Raw genomic sequence first — 26,476 nt, 5'->3', positions numbered from 1 at the left:
ATTGTGCAGCAGGTGCAGTGGCACCAGTGTGGCATAGCTACAATTGTGCAGCAGGTGCTGTTACACCAGTGTGGCATAGCTACCCTTGTGCAGGAGGTGCAGTGGCACTACTGTGGCATAGCTACCATTGTGCAGCAGGTGCAGTGGCACCAGTGTGGTGTAAGTATATTTGGTGGAGCAGGTGCAGTGGTACCAGTGTGGCGTAGGCGTAGCTACCATTGGTGGAGCAGGTGCTGTGGTACCAGTTTAGTGCAGCAGGTGCAGTGGTACCAGTGTGTGGTAGCTACCATAGGTGGAGCAGTTGCAGTGGTAGTGTTGCTTAGCTATGATTGTGCAGCAGGTGCAGTGGCACCAGTGTGTGGTAGATGGCGTTGTGTAGCAGGTGTAGTGTTATCAGTGTTACTTAGCTATGATTGTGCAGCAGGTGCAGTGGCACCAGTGTGGCGTAGCTATCATTGGTGCAGCATGTGCAGTGGTACCGGTGAGTGTTAGCTACCATTGGTGGAGCTGGTGCAGTGGTAGTGTTGCTTAGCTATGATTGTGCAGCAGGTGCAGTGGCACCAGTGTGTGGCATAGTTACCATTCGTGGAGCTGGTGAGGTGTTATCAGTGTTACTTAGCTATCATTGCGCAGCAGGTGTAGTACCACCAGTGTGGCGTAGCTACCATTGTGCAGCAGGTGCAGTGGCACCAGTGTGGCATAGCTACAATTGTGCAGCAGGTGCTGTTGCACCAGTGTGGCATAGCTACCCTTGTGCAGGAGGTGCAGTGGCACCACTGTGGCATAGCTACAATTGTGCAGCAGGTGCTGTTGCACCAGTGTGGCATAGCTACCCTTGTGCAGGAGGTACAGTGGCACCACTGTGGCATAGCTACCATTGTGCAGCAGGTGCAGTGGCACCAGTGTGGTGTAAGTATCTTTGGTGGAGCAGGTGGAGTGGTACCAGCACTGGCACCAGTGTGGTATAGCTATCATTACTGGAGCAGGTGCAGTCGAACCAGTGTAACGTAGCTACCTTTGTGCAGCTGGTGCTGTGGCACTAGTGTGGTATAGTTATCATTAGTGGAGCAGGTGCAGTGGCACCAGTGTGGTATAGCTATCATTAGTGCAGCAGGTGCAGTGGCACCAGTGTGGCGTAGCAGGTGCAGGGGCAACAGTGCGGTGTAGGTACCATTGTTCAGCAGGTGCAGTGGCACCAGAGTGGTGTAGGTACCATTGCTGCAGTAGGTGCAGTGGCACCAGTGTGGCGTAGGTACCATTGCTGCAGCAGGTGCAGTGGCAGCAGTGTGGTGTAGCTATCATTGTTGCAGCAGGTACAGTGGCACCAGTGTGGCGTAGCTACCATTGCTGCAGCAGGTGCAGTGGCACCAGTGCGCCACATTGGTGTAACACACTCACTACCACACACTCGCCCCCACAGACTCACCACCACACACTCACCACTACACACACACAACCACACACACAACAACACACCACCAGCCGTTAGTGCACGCTTTCACCAGGGCCAAACACCACCAGCCATCAATGCACGCTTTCACGAACCACAAACACCACCAGGCGTACAACACCAGCCGTCAGTGCATTCTTTTACAAGGCGCACTCACCAGCAACCGTCAGTGCACGCTTTCACCAAACACACACACCATCAGCCATCTGTGCACACTTTTACCAACCACACACCCACCAGCGGTCAGTGCACCCTTCCACCAGGCACACACACCTCCAGGCGGCAGTGCAGTCTTTTACCAAGCACACACACCACCAGCCATCAGTGCACAATTTCTACAGGCAGTCACACACACCACCAGCCATCAGTGCATGTATCAATTGTTAACGCATCCACAATTAACTATTGTAGCAATCTCAGTATGGTACACTTTACTTTTAAACATATTCATGTAAAGCATAGCATGCCACCATTGCTACAATTCCAATCTAACCCACATAATTCCACTACACACCACATGCACACACTCCATAACACATGGCGAAAAGATATTGCCATTTACAATGCCATTAGCTCAAACTCAAATAAATCCGAGCCCGATTGCATTTCCAATGCTTGTTATGTGTACAAATGGCCAGAGACCGCTTCTTCAGAGAGATACCCCAAAGAAGGTGACAATATAAGTGGTTTTTTTTAAAGGGTCAATCATTAGTGGAGCTGGTACTGCTGCCAAGTGTGTAAGTGGCCACTGCTGGTTATCATAAAGGAGCAGATGCAGCAGGACTGGGGGGCGGGAATTTAGGGGGCCCACTGCATCACAAGGATGACTGTCTACCTTTAAAAAAAGAGGCATCAGAGCCTATTGTTCTTTCAAGCATTAGGACAGAGGTGATGATCCATCATGGTGGGGACAAGGTAAAAGAGGCAGAGGAGATAGCCTGCTACTCAGGACTGCAGTTATCATTAGTGCAGCAGGTAATGTTGCATTGGGGTCAAAGAGTATGAGGGGCTCACAACACCCCAATTATAGGAAGTAGTTTGTTTGGGATATCTGTTTTTGTTTGATGCATTTGTTGTTTTATAAGTCTCATATTTGGGGCAGTTCATAAGCTATAGAAAAAGTATTCGTGAAATCATCTCATAAGCCTGCTCCCTGCATGCAGCTATGTCCCTCCCGCTCCCCCAATCCTTCCCATAAAGTTTTGGAGGGGGGCCCGACCTCAAAACATTTTGCTTAGGGGGGCTCAGAGTAAAAAAGTTTGAAGACCTCTGCTTTAGACTATAGTCAACTTTGACCTACATTTTCTAAGCCACGTCCCTATTGACAATGAAATAAGTGCTTGTGGGCTGTAACTGCTGTCTCTTCAAGGCTCGGTAAACATATTTTTCCATTTACCAGAAACTTGCTGATCATGCATTCTAATAAACTCTAACCTACATTGCATCTTTATAAAAACAAGGCATATATTGCTCATTTTAACCATGAATCGCTCTGCATTGCTCTCTACTAATGTCTAGGGTAGCGTGATTTCTTTACATTTTATTTTCTCCTTAACAACGCACATTAGCAAAAGGCAAAAAGATGGAGATGTATACAATCTGAAGGGAACGCTTAGTTGAAGTTGATTTTGTACGACAACCTTAGAATGGTTATGGGGAAAGTGCGATTGAGTGGGTAGTGTAAGTTTGCATTTAATTCGGTATGGGAAATGCTAGACAAGGCAGTGTATAGAGGATGGCTGGTGGGGGCTGGAATTGTTAACAAGCAAGGTAGAGATGGGATAAGATTATTTGTTGTCCATGTCGGTCTCATGGATTATGGCACTTTGTAATTGACCATTTGTTGAAATTGTTATGGTCTGCTTAAAGCAGGCTTCGTAGCCACAGAAGCCTATGATGGCTACAGGCAGGACCAGTGGAATGACACATTTTGTATAAAATGTTTTTATTTATTTAATTAAAGCCATGGCATTTTCCTCATGGTGCTACTAAATCCTGGAACGTGTTGCTGTCCAGTGGAAAGCTCATCTTTCTATTATGTTTTGCTGCAGTTTGGTGTCAGACTGGTACTAATGCAGGGAAACCTTTGCCTGGCTAGTATTAACATGCATAACAAGCATTGGCAAAGCCAATAGGTCTGCCACTATGTTTTAGCAATGTTGTACACCAGAGTGGCTGCTGTTCAGTATAACTAAACGTTAGTGGGTTGGAGGGACATGGTGTGTTGTGGAGGGAGTAGTGGCATAGTGTATTAGAGTGACATAGAATGGAGCAGAGTGGCATATGGTGCCATAGAGTGTCGGGGTGGAGTGGCATGGCATAGAATAGTGTCATAGAAGAGAGTGGAGTAAAGTGGCATGGGGTGGAGTACCGCATCATAGCGCGGAATATTGTGGCGCAGAGTGTGAAGTGCTGCACAGTGGAGTATGCATGGTATGGTAGCGTAATGCCATTACACACAATACATCTTTAATTGAAGTGACCATTACAGTTGCACTTGCATGCAGATTTACTAATAGAAGCCTACAGCCCACAAACTATAATGTGTCAAAATGTAATCACCCAATGTATTGATTTGATTGTCAGCACAGTTAATTTACAGACATTTAAATTGTGTTGTAGAGAAAAAATTACATCATACGGCCTTCCTCAAGCAGCCCCCAATAGCCCGCATGACTGCCACATTAATCATCTCACTTGAAGTCTGAGAAAGAAAAGTAAACACCAAGCTCCCTGGAAGATACAGCCTGACATTTGACCTAAGTCTTTGAATGCACAGGAAATGTGGCAATATAAAAATAAGACCTAAAAGCCTGTTCACAGAAAGTGTGTTTGTGGAACAATACAGTAAACAAGGCTTGGGTAATGAGAGGGACTAACTTGAGCTGGAAAGCCTAAAGCAAACAAAGCCTGAAAATGTGAGTTAAAAACCACAAAGTCAATGGTAAGCAACCGGCAGAATGCATTCTTAGGACAACTTTCTGAATGACCCCAAGATGTCTTTAAACAAACCAGACAGCTGTGACCTAAAAAAAAAAAGCGTATGCTAAAAGAAGCATTTTTTTGGGTCTCAAAACCACATGTTGCCACGACATTCCCCGGCATTGAGGGTAGCTACTGCGTGTGGATGTGCTACCGATGAAGAAGCAGAACGCGGTCACTCACAGTGAAGTTAACCAACAGCTGGAGTGGGTTGGCCCACTGCCCTATGCTATCCTTTAGTGGTCGGACAAAAATATTAATGATAATACACCCATGTATGAAGAGGGATGGTAGAAGGCCCCCATAAATAGCCTTATTTTATATATACGTTTGTGGGATCTGCAATTGAAAGCTAAAAAAATTGATTATTTGTGTTACAAGTAGCCAAGTTTCAGATTTTAAAACGTAGGTCGTATGACGGCACGTGACAGAGACGAAAAATAGTCTTGAGAATAAAGTTGTTGAAAAGCGATGTTGGAATGACAAGGTAAAATCTCACAATAGTTTTAGCAGTTTAGATTTATACGCTTTAAACTTTATTTATTTTATCCAAAGTCGTTATGTAATTTAACTGGTTCTTATGTAAAGCGCGCTGACACCTTCGGGAAATGTTCGCGATATATAAAATCGCAAATAAATAAAATAAATAAGTATCAGATTCCAAACCTACAATACAAAATACATTTACAGCTTTTATTTTGTTACATTTTGAGACTGGCAATTTCAGCACCACGGGGTCTACACACAGACACATCACTCATGTTAACGTCGAAATATGTTAGCCTTCCAGCTATTGCTCCTCTGACACTCTTCCCTCATCCGTGCTCTCGTTGCTCTTTGGTGCGGCGGACGTTCTAGCCTCAAACGAATCTCGTTACACTGCTACAGGTGGCGCTCTAGCGCCCGGTTCAGTCTCGTTGCCCGTGCCACGGGGGTGTGTCTACATCTCGCTGATGACAAATACAGCAGCTGAGATTACGGTGGCCGGCGAGGGACAGGCAACGGATTGTAAGAGACAGCTGGCCAGTGTAGGGGGCTGGAAGAGTAGCGGCTCCGACAGAGACTGACAGGGAAGACCTCGGCGCACACACACTGACATTCTGTCATTCAGAACTGAGGCGCTCTCCCGCACAGAGACCTCCAGCAGAGTCCCTCTCAATTCAGATACCCGGTTTCCAAAGAGAGCATAACACACTCCCTTAGAAAAGAGACACCTGCATAGAGGGGCCACCAGACACAGTCACCTTCCTACAAAGAGACACCTCAGTACAGACCTTGTCAACCCCCGGCGCAGAGACTAAGGCTTGCAAAGAAACCTTAGTAAATACCCCTCATAAAAGACACCCCAGTCAAGACCCCCCCCCTACCCCCCCCCCCCTTCCACCCCACACACCCAGCATTGATCTCTGCAGCACAGAGAGGCCCTCCCTTATTGAGACATAACCTAACAGTTGGAGCCTATTGCCCACCACAGATCGAACCCCATAACACAAACACCCCACCGCCTCCTAGGATTCTAAGCGGGGATCCCCACCTCCCTGCTCCAATAGAGAGAGGAAAGCCCCCCCTAGGTTCTGCAGTGGAGAAACTGTCAAAAACGGCAGTTCCCATTAAGAGAGATCAGAGCCGCATTTGTGATCCTGCAGAGAGATAAAGTGCACTGATCAGAGAAAGAACCTGGTTCCAGGGCACTGGCAATGGCCTGAGAGAGAGACCCGGGTAACACTGGAAGAAAATGCCGAGCGACACCCGGGGAATCCCCAGAGACCCCGGGGAATACACACGCACTTTGCACCATTGGGACGGTTCTGGAAGAATCTGCACCACAAGACCTCAAGCAGCCCTAACGCAGGATCTCCTAGCTGGACATCGTCCAGGGTAAATCATCGTGACACTGGCAAAGTTAAATTACAAAGGGACGCTCTCCAGAGACGAGAGAAACTTCTTCGGGTTGGAGATCCATGGAGAAGGCCACGGCGAGAAGCCACAAGCAAGGAAGACATCAGCACCTCTTGTATAGTAAGGTCAGTGAAAACTTCTATCACGAATTTAGGAAGTGGGCAGCAGTGCAGGAAGTAGGTCGGAAAAGTTGGGTAAGTCCCTAGTACAGCGTCTCCTAAACTGTGTGTGGTAACTCGATTTGTGGTGGGTCGGGAAAGTCCGAGCAATTAATTCAGATGCCTTTCACTTCTGTGTTTATCTTCTCACATTTGCCGGTGCTTCAAACAAAGCGGTCACAGGTCAGGCTATGTCTTTTGACAAATTGCTGCTCATTATTTGAACGTGATGATTGGGGTTTACTTTCTCTGATAATGTAGTGAGACGTTATTACTACTCAGGTAGCCTGATGGGCAATTTTCTTAACGTGATTTAGGGCGTGTGTCAGCTTCCCTGTGCCAATTGAGATAACGTGAAACAAGTAGAACTTAACAAATAACATGTTAACTGAATATTTAAATGCAACATTTAGTTTGTTCTCTTTTCTTTTTCACATACCACTGCAATTTAAGAATAACACCGCTCCCAGGATATATGTTCTACTTTTATGAACATTGTCATATACTCTTCTTGTCAGGAATCATAATTTTCAGATTCTTGTTTTTTTATTGTTGGAACCGTTAGTGGAAATTCAACCTAGGTTTGTAGTGAACTAGGGTTAGATGTAAGAAATTATTATGGGGATGTAAACCCTACAATTCACACAATCAAAAAACTTGTACTTGCAAACGTTTATGTGATTCGGGAAAGGCTTTTGTAATTATCGAAGAGTGTTTGCTAAGCATTGAAAATTGAATTATGAGGGGGCTTGAAATGGGCATCCCCTTTTGTAGGAAGCTGCCTTTTTTATAGTGGCCAAAAAGAGGTACACCGTGTAGAGTGTCCAGGCAACCTCATATTGCTTTACAGAGGCAAAAATGATAACACCAAATGCTTTCTTTTATGGTGGTGTGGGTGAGCTGGTTAGGCTTATCAAAGGATAGTGTTAAACATTTATTGCACACACAGGGTCAGTAAGTGAGGCACACACTCAATAAAGAAATCCAACACTAATTTGTAAAAACAACATATATTTTTATATAAATTTCAGACATCAGGATAATCGTAATCCGGTAAGTACTTTTTAAGATAGTGATTTTTCAAGGCTTAGAAAATGCTTTGTTATTGTATCGATAAAGCAGAAATGTTATCCTTTGGGGGAAAAACATATACTGCATTCGGACACTTAGCAACAGCTTACAAGACTGTTCTTCTGGACTTAAGGTAAGTATGGTGCAAGGTCCGAAGCAGCACCAACAAGTCACCTCGGTTGACTCTGTGGCATCCGGGTGCAGAGGTACTTTTTGATATCCTGTGCCCGTTTAAGTCAATGGCGAAACATCCTGTTGAAAAGAGGCTTCAAGCAGGACTGGGGGGGCCAGTTCGGTAGAACTCACAGGGGGGGCTCAAGTCTTGAGGGTCTTGGGCACACAGTCTGTCCAGTCGAACTCTGGGTGGGGGGTTCGTGTAGTGCAGTGTTGCTTTGTCCGGCGGCGTCGCCTCGCTGAAGACTCTGAGGGTTCTCGGTGCCTGCAGAAGGAGGCGCCAGCCGGCGACTGAGGGATCAGTCTGGTCAAACCCAAGCATGGGCTCAGCTTTAGAGGGGCCAGGACAGTCTCCTTCCTCAGACTCTTGCAAAGGAACGTGGTTTCAGGGGTGGTTTGAGGTGTCTGGTAGTGATCGGTCAGCGACTTACTCCAAGTCTTGGTGACCTGGTGAAGAGGGAAAACAGGGTAGCAGAGCCACTCTCGGTGCTGGTCAGGTGGAACCTGATGTCCCTCGATGGTAGATCTTGTTTTAATTCCTTTTGGAATCCGGACTGGACCACCAACATGCCTTGGTTGCTGCACTGCTCTGTTACCCAGGGTATTGGTGCTGGGCAGCTCCTGAGTGCCCTGGCTTCTCCAAAGTTGGTAAGAAGAAGGATCTGACCTCCTGGAGCACGAAGACCTTTCTCCTGTTGCCTCTGCTCTTTTGGTAAGCCTGATGACTGTCAATACGGGGGACCTGCAGATGATTTGTGATGCCTGCAGATGCAGGGGAGCAGTGCCTCTACTCAAAGGGAGATCTTTCAGAGTTGTTGAACAGCTGGGCAGTCCTCCAAGTGTTTTGGGGACGGTTTCCAGCGTTTGGCGAAGTCGGTCTAGTGATGGTCTAAGTTCAAGTAGTCTGGCAGGGTTTTGTGCAAATCTTCCAATGCAGGTCTTCAGTTCACGCTCTCTTCGGTCCTACTCCTTTCTTCCTTGTTTTCCTGTGGTTGAATCTAATTTCCTGATATCAGGGGTCCCCTAACTACTCAATTTAGGGGTGTTTAGGGAAGTGAAGGGTAGTAGCCAATGAGCTACTTACTCTTGGAGTCACTACACCCCCTAGATGACCACTACCTTTGGGGATTGGGAATCGCCCTGTCCCAGAATTCCTAATTCTGCCACACACAAGATGGTGCAATTCCTGTCCTTGTGTTCACTTCAGGCTGCCCACCCTAGTGGTGTGTCTAGTTTGGTAGTGCAAAACGTCTTCTGCATAGCTAATATTCCCGCCTGTCTTGGTGCCAAATAGGCCTCAGGGGGTGACAGCCTCCAGGTCTGAGAGAAGCCAGGCTCAGATATCAAAGTCGATGGGCTCTTTGATGCTCCCTGCCTAAACGTGCTCATTTATTAGCCTTCTGTTTGGAGGAGGTGTAAACACCTCTTGCCAGAGAAGACATTGTTTCTGACCTCTGAGAGTGTGGCTCTCACCTCCTAAGTCGTCAGACACTCATTTGTGGTGGCAGGCCAGACAGGACCCGTCATCCAGAACACCAGAGGGTTGGTAGGTTTCAGAGGGGTACCTCTAAGTTACCCTGTGCAGGTATGTATTAATAAATCCAACACTGGAATCAGTGTGGGTTTATTAATATGATTTGTTTTGTACCAAACACCACAGGTTCCAGTGAAGCCATTGTGTAGCTGGGAAACTCGTTTTGACCAGTGCCCAGTACATACCTTAAGACGATTTTCGAGCAATGGAGCTAAACATTACAGGGGGGTATCAGCTTGGGCAGATATGTTTTAACATGTTCTATAATGCACCCTGCTTTAGGGCTCCAAGGCCTGCATTCGGGGTGACTTACCTATAGCCCGTGCAGTGTTTTTGGCATGGCAAATAGGAGTGTGCCATGTCATGTTTTCAAACCATGTCACGTGGTCTACAATGGTAGTCTGTGTTGGTCTCTGTAGGACGACATAAGATATGCTGCAGCCCTTTGGGATCTTCTTTAGTACTCATGAGCTAGGTAACTGGGGTACCGTTTACTAGGGACGTACAGGGGTACAAATCGTTTGCCAAATGTAGAACAATCAGTTATAACTGTTTAAAGAAAGAAGCACTACCACAGAGGTCTGGTGTTGGAAACTGGCTCTTTATGTGCTATATCAATAATCTGATATACCATGTAAAGAGTCCAGGTGTTCCTTATGAGCGGACAGGGGCTTACTATACAGTCTCAAAGTGCTCTAATAGGGGGTAGTGTGGTCGAGCAGCCTTAGGCTTAATACAAAGGAGTGCAAGACATTTTCAAATACACACCATGATTAATAAATGACACACATGACTCATGAAGGAGATCCACACTAATTTATAAACCTAGCAAGTACCTTTAATTATATTTAGGCATCAGAGTAAAATTGTTCAGGTAAGTACTTTTTAAAATATACATTCTTTTCACTTTTAAAAGTGGACAGAGGGCAATTTCTGAGTTCTACAATGTTATCCTATGGAAGTAAGAACAAGTTCTGCAAACGGGTATAGTATTGCAACATACAAGGCCAATCTCAAGAAGTTAAGGTTAGTGGTGGGCAAGGTCAAAGGCTGCACTGGCAGTACACCACCAGCAGCACGAGGGTAGCAGGGTGCAAAACAGAATTGGGAGCCCATAGTATTTCAATGGAGAACGGTCACTTTGGAAAGAGGCGACAGGCTCTGGCCCGGAGGCCAGTCGGGCTGAACCAGCAAGTAGGCTCACACCTTGGGATGCTCAGGGATGGGAGGACACCTTTGGTCCTCTTCTCCAAGGCCCAAGGGTGACAGGTACACAAGTGTCTTTAGAAGGTGGATTTTTCCTTACCGGAGACGTTGAGGGGGAGGCCTGTATGCAGAGGCTGCAGGTGATGTCGGGGAGTCCAGGAGGGGTGAAACCATGATGGACTCGAGCTCTGGAGGGCTGAGGGGCCTAATTGACAATGGTGGCCCACTTCAACTCTGGCTGGAGGCAACTGGTACAATGGTGACTTTGGATGTCTGGTTTTGGCAGCTCCGGAGGCCTCAGTCTTCTCTTTTGGAGTTTCTTCAGAATAGTTCTGCTGGTCATGGGAGGTCTTGAGTCCTTTTTGAAGGCAGACAGTACTACCAGGTTTCTGGAGTCAACAGCTGCAGGATGAGTTGACTTTGGCACAGTTTTCAACAAGGGATGCAGACATGTCAGCAAGGTTGGTGCAGGTCAGCTGCTTCTTATCTCCTCTCTGCTTTTGCGGCTCTTCTGTGTCCTCTCTTATTAGGTTGTCAGGATCTGTTTCTCTGGTGCCAGGGTCTTCCCTTAATACTGAATTTAGGGGCGTTCATGGAGTGGTAGGCTAGTAGCCAATGGGCTAATGACCTTATGACGCCCCCTATATGACCACTTCCTTTGAGAAGTGGGCATAACCCTGTCCCAAAATTCCTATGTATGCCATCACAAAGATGGCTACTTCTGGAAAATCATGTCAACCTCGCAGTAGCCCACCTTGGGGACCTCGTGCTAGCTTGGAGGTGACACACCTACCTGACTAACTACATTTCCCACCTGTCCAGGTGGCAAGGCGGTCCTGGACAAAGGGGTTGGCTTAGTCTTCTGTGTGGGGGAGCCAGATTTCTATTTCAAAGGTGGCAGCCCTTTGAGACTTGCCGCCCAAGGAAGGCTAATCAGCAGGTCATCCTGTTGGAGGGGGTGTTACAACCTCTTCCTGGACAGACTTTTGTTCTGGGTCTCCTGATAGCAAAAGGCTGTCACCCTAGGAGGCCAGAACAGCATCTCTGATGCCAGGCTGGCAGAAAACAGTCAGCAAGGACACCAGAGGATGATAGGTTTTCAGGGGCCACATCTAAGTTGCCCTCTGAGTGCTTATATTGATAAATCCAACACTGGCATCAGAGTAGGTTTGCCAATACGAGATGTTTGATACCAAACATCCCTATTTTCAGTGAAGCCATCATGTAGCTGGGAAAATTGTTTTCAACAGTGTCCAGCACGTTTTATAATGGTTTCCTTGTCCACTTGCACTGGAAGTTATAGGACTGACCAGTACAGGGGCATATCTGCTCATGCAGGTATACCCTCACATGTAATATTCAGCACCCTGCCTTCCGGCTGGTAGGCCTGCTGAATGGGTGACTTACAAATATTACATGCGGTGGTAGGAGACTTGGCACACAGGGATGTATGGCCTGTCTTGTTTTCACTTTTGTCTTCACTGAGACATGCAGCCTGTGATAGCAGCCCTGCATGTGCTTGTGAGGGGCCCCTTAGGGTGACACAATTTGTGCTGCTGCCATTAGTGGCCCTCTTTAGTACCTCAGGATCTAGGTACTAGGGGTTCCATTTACTAGGGACTTCCAGAGGGTGCTAAAGGTTTTTGCCAATTGGGGGAAACTGTTATACAGTTTTGGGAAAGCTCTTGCACAGGGCACCTGGTTAGCAAGAACCCACTGCCCTTTCTGTCGAGATCACATCATTTACCAGGCAAAAATTGATGTGACCATGTCAAAAAGGGCACTTTCCTACATCTGGTTAGCAGGCCTCAGTACTGACTCAAAATGAGCATCTAGCAGCTAAAATAAAAGAGGCAAAAAGTGGGGGACAACTGCAACAAAAACCCAGCTTCCTACAACTTTTATTTACGATATGCAATGAGCGGTATCAGTGGTTTGTCACAGCAATTGTCATTGCAAGATACTGAAAAGTTACTGACACCACAAAGGAGTTGATAACTCATTTTCAAGGGGAAGGCGTCCCCATTTGAGCGGTCTAAAGGACACAGCTAATCACAGTTGTCCAAGGATGAAGCCAGTAGTGAGCTGTCTCATTAATATTCATTAGGTGGTCCAATGAAGTCCCTGCAACTGGACATTTTGCAGTACAACTTAGAAGCACAAAGATCATATTTTTCAAATAACCAACTTTTCGCAATGTCTGTGTGCAATTTTCACCCACTTTTGTGACCTGCCCGTTGATCTAGCCATAGATTTAATTTACGAGCTGCACACAGTCTGAAGGGAGCAGGGCAAAAGCATATGAGCTGGGCAGAAGATGGTGGGACTAAATGACTTAAGTAGCTTGGTATTACCGTGAGGGCAATGTCATAGCCAATAACAGTTTTGAGGGTGCCAAGCTTTGGGCAGTGAAAGACACACATAGATCACTATTGACTGATCTGTAGGTGCCTCTTTTTTCAATGAACATAACTTTAATTCTCTTCAGTTAAAGGAAACTAAGTATTGTGACAGTGGCAAGACTGGAACACACGTGAGTGAACTTGACGAGCAATAAACAATTATTTATGAAATATATACATTTTTACTATCTGCAAAGAATTACACAGTCTGAAATACTTAGACCAAGTAATAGTGTTGCTGTTTTTACATTTAGCCTATAGTTTCTCACCCGCCTTATGTAATAAAAACTAGTAAAAAAGACATGAACATTATCCTATATAGAGAAACGTTGGGTGTGCCCAATTTATCCACTGGCCTGTCAGCTAAAATTCACATTTTGCTGTCTTCTTCCACAGCATACAGCACGTGGCAGTGGTAGACACTTCTCCTTTTGACTCTCTTGCACTGTGTGTAATGATTTTACTTAACCCCATGTGCACATCCTCCTAAAATGAAGTGCATTTCAGTGCCAAGGATGGTGGGCCAATATTATACTTTGCCAATACTTCTTTCTTTCCATTCGTTGTCATTATTGTTTTTGTAGTCATCTGTGAGTGTGTATGTCTCCAGCTTACAGTAAGTCAGTAATATATTTTCTTTGTGTATCAGTGAAAACCATATTTCTATTAATGTATATTAAAAAGAAGCGGCTGTACTGTAAAATTATATGCAATACTTAATTTTTGTAATCTTCAGCTGTTTCATTGCAGGCATATGGCCACCTCATTTTCTTTTCCTTATATATGCTTGCAGGACAAAATAGTCAGCACAAAATGTTGAAACAACCATCGCTGCAGATTTCAGACCTTTGTCTTAGACTACATCAGCATATCTCAATTTGAACCAGTGGTAGTAGGTGGGGTCAACCGGCACTGATTTTTGGGGACTAGCACTTATTTTTACTCAACAGACTGATCCAGAGCTAGAGAGAGAAAAACATAAAAATAGACAAAGATGAGGGAACAGATAGATAATACAACAGTGCCACTGAGAGACCGGGGATGAAAAAGAACCTCAGGAGTGAGATAAAAGGCACTTAATGAGTGTTGGTGAATTAAAGAGGCATCAAGTAAAATTAAGGCTACAGAACCTTCTCATCAACTTCAATAGCACCATCCTTTGGACCAAAAACATGGGCCCTGGCGTTTATTCTTTTACAAATTAAGCACTGACCCCAGGAATGGGTTATTCCATAAAGCAGACCAGGAAATAATATTTCTACCAGACCACTGAGAGGTAACACTCATGAACAAGGGGCAGAGCAGACTGGTACTTGCACACTGGATTTCTCAAATGACTCCGGATTTGTGAGTGTTGTGCCACACAACAAAGGAATAACTGTTATCCCAATTCAGAGATCTGGAATAACAGTCCCATATCAGAAGGACACCAAGATATCCAAAGAAGCTCCGAACAGTCTGCAGGGGCATAAGTGTCAATGGGGCATCAGGTGCATTGGAACTGCAGCCCAATAATCTAAGGGGCCTTATGCTCCTAGATTATGACCGTCTTTTGCTATCTAACCATGTGTTGGTTGGTCCAATTTCCTTCCCTGCATGAATACCCTTCTTCTACTCTTGCTACTACAGCACAGAAGTGTAGCAAAATATTGCACATCCTCCTCGTATCTGTTATCTTTCTGGTCACAAGTTCAATTTTCTTCTGTTCCTGAATACACTATCCTCAATTCGCCCCTTCTTTGTCTTAAAAGCCTCTCCTTTCTATTTATGCTCCTTGTCCTTTTCCTACTGCTGTCACTGCCTCTCTAATTACTGTACTTTTGATGTGCCCCCTTCAACTCCCTTCATTTCATGTTAACTGTTTGGCTGTGCTTCTTCTCTTGTCCCTCCACTGAATTCTCAGTTTGGTTCTGCCACCCTTTTTTACTTCCCAGTAGAATCTATTACTGTAACTTTTTCATTGTCCTTGTTAGTGATCATACTTCTTCTCTCTCTGCTTGTTCTAGTATATTGCCTCAGACAACTGTTAGCATATCATTCTACAACTTCTCTACTATGCCATGATGCCTACATAGGTTAAGGAATAGTCTAGTCCTAATATCTTGTTTTATACTTTATTTAGCAATGGTTTGCTACATGTTTTGTGGGATTGTCTCATGACTTAACTTTTGTTGTACTGTACAGCATACTGACACGTTTTTGGAATAGTGGTGACCTATAATATTGTTAAATAAAATAAAGTGGATCCTCAACAGGATAGGTACTGTGCTGACTAGGCTCTAGTCTTGGCTTGATTAGGAAACAAACACACGTCTTTCAGATTTGCACTTATTTCTCAATGTCTCCAAAAATACATGCCTTTCACTGCTCTCCTTACAACCACCACTGAAAAATGTAATCTCATTGCTCTGAATTTGTTTGTTTGCTCTGCATTTTGATTTCATCTCTGTCACGGTTAAGCAGCTGGCCATCCTTGGTGAACACGTTCTATTCTATACATCCTCTCAAGGGCTTTGGTTTAGCTCTGTTGGGATAGGAATGTGGCCGGCATACAGTCATGTCCATTGCGTTGTGTTCCCAACTGTGAGTACCTGGTGTCCAGGTTTAAGTCTTTTTGGCCTGCCCTATGCTAGCTTAGCGTGCGTGAAGTCCTCTGCATGCTGTTGACATGATACTGGTCCTAGACTTGTCCTGGACCTCGAGTGATGCGCCAGAGCGCCCTCAGTAGTGACAGAAGACTATTAACCCTGTCACTGGTTCATGCGCATAGAGTGATGATGGCAGCATACGTGTTTTGTACTGATGTTAGCATGACTTGATCTATTTTACCTGTGTCGCTGGAGTGGAAGCCGACTGGCCCACTCATGTAAACCTCTCCTCAACCGGTGAACCTAGAATCATGGTGCTCGCATCCCCAGTGCATGGAGGGGTGCATTTTTGTGCAAGATGGATATTGCACTGCATGAGTGAACAAGAGTTACACAGGCCTACTGTTGTTATTTTAGAAACCCCTGTGCTATTCTTGTTCAGAAAGTGATAGTGGGGTTGCTTTCCAAGACTGTGAAAGTGTATTGATCACATTCCTCAGCCTGCAAGGAAGAAACACAGACATTGATGGTGGGAAATAGGAGACCGGCTTCCCCGTAGAAATTGGATTAGGTCCTTTTGACACAGATGGCTGTTGATCAGTCGTCCCCAAAATGCAATTTGGTGGATGGTAGGAGTGAAGCATAGGCCTCTACTTTCTGTTGTCAGGGTACGAAGGGTCCTTTGAAAGATAGCCACTTTGTCTCTCTTCTGATCATAATCGGGTGTGTCTGGTACAGTTGGCTTGTTCCTCTTTTATGGTTTTTATGGGTGTTCCCTCCTGGAGGCAACCTCGCTGTGAAGAATGTCACTCAAGAAAGAGGCTGAGTCTGGTAAACAACCTGAGGAGAACACATGAAAAGAGAACTGATACAAACTGATCCTGAAAGGGCAGATTGAGAATCTACACCCCCTGTCTGCCATTCCAATATGATAGTGGGAGCTGCTGGCCCATTTGTTGTTCCAGTTTCTCAGTTCCAGGTTCTCTATGACCAAGGAAGGGGAGCTCCACAGACTACCCAGAGGACTTCTGTGCAACCAGAGCTGATGTCTGCCTAACAACCAACTTCCTAGAGGTGAGGGGGACATCCCATGGAGTCTGATCTGGAGGAAAAACTGCTTGTTTTGTCCTGGAAACCTGAGGAGTCCTGCTTGAGTGAGAGGGAAGGAATGAGTTGACCCTACAGGAGGAGCTTACTGCTGGTGTGGACAAGAAGCATTTGACCCTGCTGCTGTTGTTCATTCACCCGAGACTCGCAACCAGCATGACTGGTGCTCTAACCTGGAACCGGTCACTGAATTGATCGAGGGAACGTAGCATACATGCAGCCTGCCTAAGCGACTCCTCCCCCTCCCCCCATAACCCTCATTGTCACATCCGAGGCACATACCCGATCGCCGTGATCAACTGAAGAAGGGACTGACATGCCAAGTGGCACCAACAGTGTGCCCATAATTGTGGTTGGTGTGACTGTGGCACAACCTATCCATGCCAGAGTGGTCCCTGCATGAACAAAAAGAATCCTGCATTCCCATGGTGCCTGATTGGCTAGCCCGACACTGACCGAGCAAACAAAACCACACTAAAGATCAAAGCTGCTTCTTCGAGGCACTTTGTGCTGAAGCATTGAAAGGCTGCCATGTTGCTGGAGTCCTAAGCGCCTAATCGAATGTAACCATTTTTGCCCCAAAGCACCTTGAAGCCATCAAATCACTGCCAGAGACCTGCACCTGGTAGGAGGAGAGTGACATCCTTGGGAGATCCAGCGTGACCACAATCAAGACTCAATAGATCACAGGTACCAGACCTGTGGCAACCAAAATGCCTGCCTGCTGTCAACCCCTTTGAAGTCCATAAGAGGGCCACCACCGAAGCCATACACCCATGCCATGGTCTTCAGAACTCTGAACGGCTCTACAGCATGATTCATCCGTGGCCTAGCACAGCTCTGGGTAGCACATACTAAGAGCAGAAGGCCTGCTGCAGCCGTTATGCCAATGGAACAGATGAGAGACTTCTTGGCTGGAAATGGGAGTGCTGCACCTTCACTAGCTAGCAACATCACAAGATCCTGGTCTGGAGGCAGCCTGCTAGCATATTCATCTTGCATTAGTGTATCGGGTAGCTGATAATTTTTGTATTGTGTGTAGTATTGTGCCTTCTATGCAATAAAGTACTTTGTCGAATACGGTGCTTCTCTTTATGTAAAGCAATCATAATATTGTGCTTTTGGGGGATTTTGTCGAATGCTGTATCTTCTGTATCCCCACACTAACTTCCCTGAGAAGCCTGTACCCTATTGCCATTTTTAAGTGCTAAAGAGGGCTGTGCTTGGCCCACTTTTTCAGAGACATAGTAGGATGAATCATGGGACAGTTGAGGCAAATAACCCCAGGCCCCACTGTTGTGGCTCAGCAGCACCTACCTGCCCCATGGCCTCAGATCAAGGTCTCACAGGCTTCGTTCGGCTATTGCCTTCTGTGGCTCAGAACACTTCAGACGTAGACTTAAGATATTATCAAACAGATCTTGGATTAGCCCACGAGTTTTTTTGCCTTATCTTTCTGTTGTCTGTTTGAATGTATCTGTCCATCTCCAGTGGAATGCGTGAGGATCTATTTTACATTGAAAAGTACACTTTGTAATCACAGATTTAATTCTTTACTTCATCCTTACACTTTAAAAATCCCTTTGTTGTTAATGATGAAGTTTGTAAAGATTGTGTACTATCCCATGTTCCCCATTCCCTTTTTACCTGAGCTGTTGTCTGGAATGCTGTGAGTGGATGATGTAATGAATACTGGTGTGTGGAGATGCTAGGATATAGGGACAGTTGGAGGGAGGATGTAGACCTGACAGAACCCACCTGCCGTGACTGTAATCCAAGGGCTTAATTTGGAATAAAGAAACTCCTAGCTGAGTAGCTCCAGATGGTTGTATTAAACTCTGTCTTCTAAGTACATCATTTTGGCGATGAGTTGTTCAAATGAATTGCGTGATAATGCGGCTAGATTCTGTTAGCCGCTGTGAGCCATTTCTGGCAGGGGAGAAGGCCTGTTGTGAGAAGGAAGATCTTGAGTGACCTGCTGGGCAGGAGCCGCCTAGTGAGAAGGCTGGCCAAGGTATGGCAAGGACATGTAGCCAGTGGAGATGAGTTGTAAACTGAGGTGATGTGTTGCAGTGTATAGTCCAAAGCTTACAGAGACTGCTATGGAGACAATGTTTTAAGGACAGTGGAACAGACATGAATTCTGCCTTACTGTAGGGATAACTCTGAAATGGCACATGGAGCATTGTGAAGAAATACATTAATTGGTGACATAAGGAGCGGTGTGGGTGAGTGTGTGGTATGATTTCTCAATTACATTGACTGTGGCGCAGGCTAGTCCATGCCTTTGGAAAGTCCTGTGTACATTCTGCATATTTGATGGTGCGCAGAGTGACCACAGGAAATAACATGGCTCCTTTTAACAACGTGGTAAAGGTGATGGGAATGGGTCTTGTGACAGTACGCACACCAAGTAAATCAGGACTTCACTCTCCAGCATAAGTCATTCAGCACTGGAATAAGAAGTGGTGATGTTTGGGGACCTAGCAGTGCATCTTGCTCATGAGAGCAACTTGGATTCCAGATGTAAGTGGCAGAATGGAGAAGCTGGCAATGTAGAAAGGGAGTTATGAAGGAGGGTAGTAAGCTGATGTTTGACTGTGACAAGTCTGGAGACACCAAAGAAAGACTACCCAAGGCCTCCTGATTATTTTATGAAGAGAAGTAGGGCTATCTCCAAGCACATTGGAGTCCAATGAGATGTAGTGTTCAAGGAGCCACTGTGTCCTGAAGTCATGGGAGGGTATAACATCGCCTGCATGGCTTTTGTCCAATTGTGATGGTAATATAGAACTTTTAGTTAATTAATCAGTGGCGTTATTTTTCATTCATGTAGTTCCTATTCTTACATGTCCTTCTGTTAAATATGTGATTTGTTTCCCACTTACTGTGAGGTTTGTTAGGTTGGGGGAACAGTCTCGTTGGGGATTCTTGCTTACTGACGTGCTATGTACATCGTATTGGTAATGCATTTGTTAGGTTAGTACCTTTCTGTGTAATTTGCCTTCTGTTTTTTAACTTCAGTTTGTTAGTGGTTGTGTGTCCCGAATTTTTAGTGCTGCAAGACCAGTTTTGAAAGTTTGAATAATGCACCTGTAGGTGGTTTTGGGAGTACTGTGTGAGCATTTACTTTCAACTCCATTTGGAGTTTAGTTAACAGTTTAGGGAAAAAGAGTGTAGTACCAGCCTGTTTGTTGTTCTGTAAATGTATTCTGGTTGTGCATGTTTAGGTGTCGAGGATGTGGGGAAGAGTAGTAACCCATTACTAGAGGTACAAGTGTAGTACACTTGCGTGTGTTGGTACACTGTCGCTAGAGGTTGTACGGGGAGTACACCATAGAGTGCTAAGTTGGGGAAGAGTAGTGCCCTTTTGTGAGAAGTTGCATGTGGGAGTAGCCCATAAGTGCGAAGTGCCAGAAGAGAAGTATAATGTTGTGAGAGGTTGCCAGGGAATGTACCACATGGAGTAAAAATGCAGGTGAAGTGTAGTACACCAGGGTGTTGTGCATGACAGCCACCAGCTTTGCTTGATTATTGTGGGTGTAGTTGCAAGTTTTGCCTGTACAGAAGGTAGAGTACATTTGTGATTGCTCGATAGTGTGTTTTGTTCAGTATGCATGTAATGAAGTTGGTCTCTGTTTTGAATGACAATGTTTAGCTCTAGTGTGTCGTAGGTGAGTACTTCTTTACCTGCAGACATGGTCTGGTCAATGGTGGTAACTGCTGGACTGTTCTAGTGTTTGATTGTTGTGTCGATAATATTTCAGTATGCCTCTCATGGAGGCAATCATCCTTGTGTTCAGAAGATGTCCAGACTTTTTCTGATGCAGTTTCCAAAGGGTGTGTTACTGGGTGCAGATAATTGTTTTCTGCGGCCTGGTTTTTAGTCAATTGGTTTAGTCAGCTAATGGGTGTAGGGGGATTGGAGTTCTGCAATTGCAGTTGTATTTATATAGCGCTTACTACCCCTGACGAGGCATTGAAGCACTTTATGGTGAGTAGCACGTTACTCCGGCACCCATAGTGGATTAGTGGCAGATTGGTCTGGCAAATACATGTTGTTAATTGGAGATGTGGACATGTGAGTCTGTTAGTTGCATGTAATAGGATAAAGGACGGCTAGAGGAGGGAAGGGTCTAGAAGGTTTTATTTGGGAGATCATGGAAGTAAAAGAGGTTTGGGATGATTCAAACAATGGAAAGAGCAGGGAAGACTCTAGAAAGGGTTATTTGAGAATGCATAGGAGTAAAATGAGGTTTGGGAGGAGTCAGAGAGAGGAGGTAGAGGATGTATTGAAATAAATGTAGGCTGAGAGAGTAGTTTGTTGGAGAGAGTTGAGTTTTTTAAATGTATATATTTTTTCTAATAGTAGGAGTAAAGTGATAAATATATAGATATATAAAAAGATATACATGTATATGGAAAATATTAACTAGATATAAGGTTGCTATATAAAGTCCCATATGCAAAATGTATGGATACATATTTAGAAACTCTTACTTTCAAGTTTTGCTATTTAGAAAGCAATTTTTTTATTTTATTGGTGCATTTCTATTAAAAAAAAAACAAAATTAAATGTATTCTTTTATATTTTCCGCAATATTTCAGTAGTGATACACTTATAGATACAATTGTTATGATCATATGTACTCATTGTGACAGATCAAATAAAATAGAGATTAATAAGAATATAATCAACTAACTTCTATAACTTATCACACATTGTAATAGATAAAAGAAAAACAGAGACAATTTACCATATAAACAAATAACTTATATGTAAGCAATGTAGTGACTTATATACATGTTAAAGGAACAATAACAGGAGTGAGGCCCGTTAACCCAGATGAGACCGGGCACAATGTACATCAAACACAGTGTCTCAGCTGGACAATATTTAAAAACAGGTCAGTTTAAAGCAATGGTATCAATCACAGATAGGGAGGGGAAAAGAAGGGAGAGGGAGACCACAACGTTGGTAAAGAAAGGATAAACTATAATTTCATGAGTAGTTAAGCACTACAGTACATAAATACAAAATGAACATACCACATAAGGTGAGCACTGGGCGTGTAGGTGAAAGAGTGGAACAGCGCAGTGACAAGGAGTGCGAAGTACAGCGTGAACGGCGACAACATTACAGAAAGATAAAGGTGGTCAAAATGCACATTATATACAGTATTTTTTAGGGCGTATTCAGGTAAATAGATTGACCACAACAGCGCCTGTGTTCTAGGCTGGGTAGTCGACAGCGTTTCAACCTGAATGATTACAGGTCATCATCAGGAAACATTTGTGTTTTTGAGTATGGCGGTCATGTCGGAAAGAGCCAACTCTTGAGTTTCTTCCGAAGACAAGATAACACATTCCATTGTTTGGCTGTGCGAACACAAGATAACAAATTCCAATGTTTGGCTGTGTTAACTGAGAAAGATGTAGCTTCTATGTTTTTCTTTTTGTTTGCTGGGTTTTTGAGGGAGGGGTGCCAACCAGGAGCAAAGGTTCCTATGTATTTGGTTATTTTATTCCCGATGAAAAGTTGTCCTATTCCATGTATTGCTTTGTGGGTGATACAAAGCTTCTTGAAGGTGGATTTCTGGCAACTGGTAACCAATGTTAAGCCCTAAAGGCAGCGGAGATGTGGGCTTGTGTCTTTACATGTAGGAATCATCTGGCAGTAGAGTGCTGAGTTTGTTGTAGTCTTTTCATGGCTGATAAAGATGATCCGTGGTAGAGGCCATTGGTGTAATCAAGTTTAGACTGTACAAGGGAGCTAGTAGCTTGAACCTTGTGTGAAAGTCCTACGTGGGGGAAGATCCGTCGCTGAGTTTTAATAGTAATGAAGCTTGATCTTGCTAACTTACCCACTTGGGAATATATTGATAGCTTGGAGTCCATGATAAATCCGAGGTTCTGGGCGGGATTTTGTGTGTATGGTGCAGCGTTGTCCTTGTGGGGGATGTGTGTGTTGCTTGTGGAGGATGAAGAAAGTTTGAGTGTGTCTTGTGTCTGTCTCACTTGTGTGGTTAATAAGTGTGATGTGGAGCCCTAGGACTTTGTGTATATATGTTATTGTGAGGACAGATTTTGGGTTGGAGTTTTTTTTAATGAAGTTTGAGTTAAAGAGATGTATGATTAAGCTTTCCTTTTTTGTTTTGTGCCTTTAATGTGTAGAAACATTTTTAATAAGAAGAAAATAATTTTTTATTTAGGTGTGTGTAAGTTAGCCTGACTAGGCCTCAAGCAGCTTGCATTGACAATCATTCACATTTGCAGAAAGAAAGTGAACTTTTAGTTTTGTATGAATGAGCATTCTCCATGTTCATGTGTTTCTCTGTATGCATTTCTGTTTCTTAAAATCATCAAAATAGAAGCCTTGTTCATGGTGTTGTTTACAGTTGTAATACATTGTATTAATGTGCCTTCCTCATGAGGAAGCCATGCTCGGGATGTTCCGGTCTTTGTAACATTTAAGGTCTTTTGCTCGAGCCTTTCCTAGGCACCATTCATTAGCTAAACTGCCTATTGTATTTCTGTATTATATAAATGTCATGTCATCTTTTTCATTTCCTATACACACCTCTTTATTAATATGCAGCAAAGTAGGTGTTTGCTAGGTGTATCTTATTTAATGTATATTTTGTGCTAGGTGTATCTTATTTAATGTATATTTTGTATTTGAATAATGATTGGTTTATGTGAATGTTTTTGTGTTAATCCATCCCCATTATGTCATAACTCACAATGCTGGGTGTGCAGCCGCTTTCCCTTAAACCCTATAAAATGTCATATTTTTAGTAGGAGTGCCAAACCTTTTCTGCTTTTTCAAATTGAGCATACTCTGGAGTAGTCTGTTTACTTACTTTTTACTTAGACTTTTGGGTACTTGTTTTGGAGCTGGTTTCTTGCTCATCTATACTTTGGGTCTGGTTGCTAATTGCTTTAGAGATATGCATTATTTGATTTTAAATATGATTGCTGCTCCCATTTATTTATTTATTGTTGATAAAGAAATTGTTATTTTGCAATAACAATTATTCAAACAATAGTTCTCCTTCCCGATTCTCACACACACAAGGTCCCATGTTTGGATAAACAGTACAAAGATTGTCGCCTCACCCAATCAAAGCTTGTAAGAAGAGGTGTGGTGCAGCGGCCAGGGCGACTGATGCCGGATGCTGGGAATCACGGTTCGATCCCCGGCCCCGGCGGCAGGGGGTCTGCCCAGCACCATGTGACTCTGGGCAATAGCTTGCTTAATCTTCCCGACGGCCCCCAGCGCCGGTAAACCTATTACGGGTAGCTGTGCGCTTTACAAATACAGCATTATTAAAGAAGCACTGCTGAGTCAAGAATAAGACCAGTGGTGGCCCTCCGGCTTTGGCGGAGGAGAGTCACCCCAACTGCCAGCCTAAAAAAAAATGAAATGATAGTAATCTCTTGTTTATTATTAGCAGAGGCTAGAGGGTGGGGCCAGAGGGATGACAGGCTGGTAGCAGAGTGGTTCAATGCGCATGACTGTCTGGCCGGCCTTCTCAGGACGGCCAAACTGTCATGCGCACTGAAGCTCACTCTAACCCGAGCTGCGTTGCTTAATTGGAGAGAGCAGGCACAGGCTCCAAGTCTAACTGGGAGCGCAAATCATCGGTGTTCAGACCAATCCTGACGCTGCTTTCAACAGCATGAACGCAGCGTCCGGATTGGCAACAGTGGACTCTGGGAGCCTGTGCCTGCAGTTGAGAGAAGCGCTATGCAATGTATCCATGCACACCAGCATATGTTCTCTTTGGTCCTCCAAAACTCCCAGCTGCTCAAGTTTGGGAAAAAGTTCCACTGGGCTCTCCAGTACCATGGTCAATTCCCCACCAATGAACGACCAATACCTTAGGACAATAATGGGATAAGATGACACAACATGGTAAAAGGCAGTGTATAGTGCTGCACATCAGTTACACTGCAAGGTGGGTCTCCTGCCCACCTTCCAGAGACGCATCGGGGTAAGGTAAGAAGCATACAGATAATGGAGCTGGATGAGCTGTAGGTGGGAGGAGATGGCAATAGCTCTGGGACCATTCTCACATCCGTCCAGTCTGCATCATCTAAATCAGTGATTTATATAGTTGTGAAATTCCTCCTCCTAGTTCACCCTGAAGCAGTGTGGCCTATATATTCGTGGGTGGGGGGTTTAGATGTTCCATCCGATGAGAGCAGTTGCAGCTTTAAGTACTTGTTGAACTGTCTTGTGAGAACTGTGCTTGCAAAATCCTGTATGTAGTAATCGACATCACATCCCTCCACGCTTCACCCAGGTAGGTAATACCAATTCTGTCTCATTTCTGGAAACCTTCTAGGCGAGACACCTGGGGAAGTCTTCGCCCCTCCACAGAAGGGTCTGTTGGGTGATTGTCTTTTCCCAGCCCAATTGTTTAGGCACCATGTGGAAACCACCACCTGGTAAGTAAATGATGAACACTGTCCAGACCCAAAAAGAAAAACTCCAATTTATAGGCCTGGTCTCCCCAGCCTCCAATCATCCAGTCAATAATGACCATCAATTGCGAAGCCCAGTAATACAGACAAATGTCAGCTATACCCATTCCCCAATCAAAGGATGATTGGCAACATTTGTCCCAGACAATTCAAGGGGGGGGCACTCTGCCCAGAGGAAGTATCTGATAGTAGCTGTATGTTCCCAGAACCATGCCGCTGGAATGTAATGTAGAAAATTGTGAGACCATACAAAAATCTTGGCAAAACGATCTCTTTAAATTGAGCTTCTCTACCAAGAACCTGAAGGAGGAGGTGCCTCCAGGACCTAAAGTTTGGTTTAATTTTGGTCAGAAGTGTGCTGTTCCCAATGATTTAACCATTTCTTGCTATCTGTAATGAACTTACTTTTGAAAAAACTCTTATTGTTTTGACTTGAATTCTTGTCTTGTGGAGGTTTCATTTATTGGATTTGAACCTAGTCTTCAAAAGACTCGCAGTCCTAATGCTATGTCTCGACTCTTAATTGTTTTAATTATAGCGTCAACAGATTTGTTGACTTAGGGATGACGTGGAAACCCTTTGTCACTGGAAGCTGGTGGTTTCTATGCCCTTGCTGTCACATGAATGAGTGGACATGACTACATGTAGTGCGTGCATAAATGTTGTATGGTGTCACTGTGATAGTGCAGACATGTGGTGATAGGGTCTTCTGTCCGAGGATGTCAATAGACGTGCACGTCTTGGATCGTTGTGCAGTGGTGGTCCGAACCTAGTTGTATAATTTCTTTGTTTGACACGAGGTGTGGGGATTCTCATGTTTTGACAGGTTGCAGAGATTCAGTGGTTGTTGGCGAATGTGTAAGCTACACATATTGGAGCTTAAGTGATTGTGAATGACTGTTCCTGAGTTTTCTATGTAAGGTAATGGCTAATCTTGGTTTGTTGTGTGGCACCATTTCCTATATAACTGAGCAGGTATCTGCAATGCTGAGAGTGATTGGTGTGGTAGAATGTTGGTGTGAGGTGTGGAGTGGAAGCTAGGAGGTAGAGGGTGTGAAACACTAACAGGACCTAACTGCTGTGACTTTAGCATTAGGATCTACCATGAAATAATTACCTTAACTCCTGCCTCGGGGGCTCCAGGCTCTTGTATGAAGACCCTGCCCTCTGTTCAAACATGATTATTAAGATTTGATAAGAAAATACTTTAAACACAAAAAAGCAGTACCAAATTAAAGGAATGAGTGGAAAAGATAAATGTTTAATAAAAAGGCGAATACTTATATTAGTTATCAGTGTTACAAACAGTAGTTGAAAACAAGGGGACCAAAATAATAAAGTTGAGCTTCTTAAAAAGAAGAAAAACAACGAATGAAAAGGAGTGTGTAACCTGCTAGATAGCAACGCTAATACAT

At 44.4% G+C, this 26,476-nt stretch overlaps 1 protein-coding gene across 1 annotated transcript in view; it reads left to right on the top strand.

Annotated features, from left to right (window-relative positions):
- The first annotated feature begins 5,403 nt into the window (after positions 1 to 5,403).
- The window catches only part of DENND4B (DENN domain containing 4B), a 294,054-nt gene continuing 272,981 nt past the window's right edge, over positions 5,404 to 26,476 (top strand). The window contains exon 1 of the mRNA XM_078670188.1: positions 5,404 to 6,456. The gene's annotated coding sequence lies outside the window, so the exon portion shown is untranslated. The remainder of the gene's footprint in view (positions 6,457 to 26,476) is intronic.

This window comes from Lissotriton helveticus, chromosome 12 (genome assembly GCF_964261635.1).
Source record: "Lissotriton helveticus chromosome 12, aLisHel1.1, whole genome shotgun sequence".
Lineage (NCBI taxonomy): Eukaryota > Metazoa > Chordata > Amphibia > Caudata > Salamandridae > Lissotriton > Lissotriton helveticus.
The sequence above is the reverse complement of the archived record's forward strand: the minus strand, read 5'-3'. Positions and strand labels throughout refer to the sequence as shown.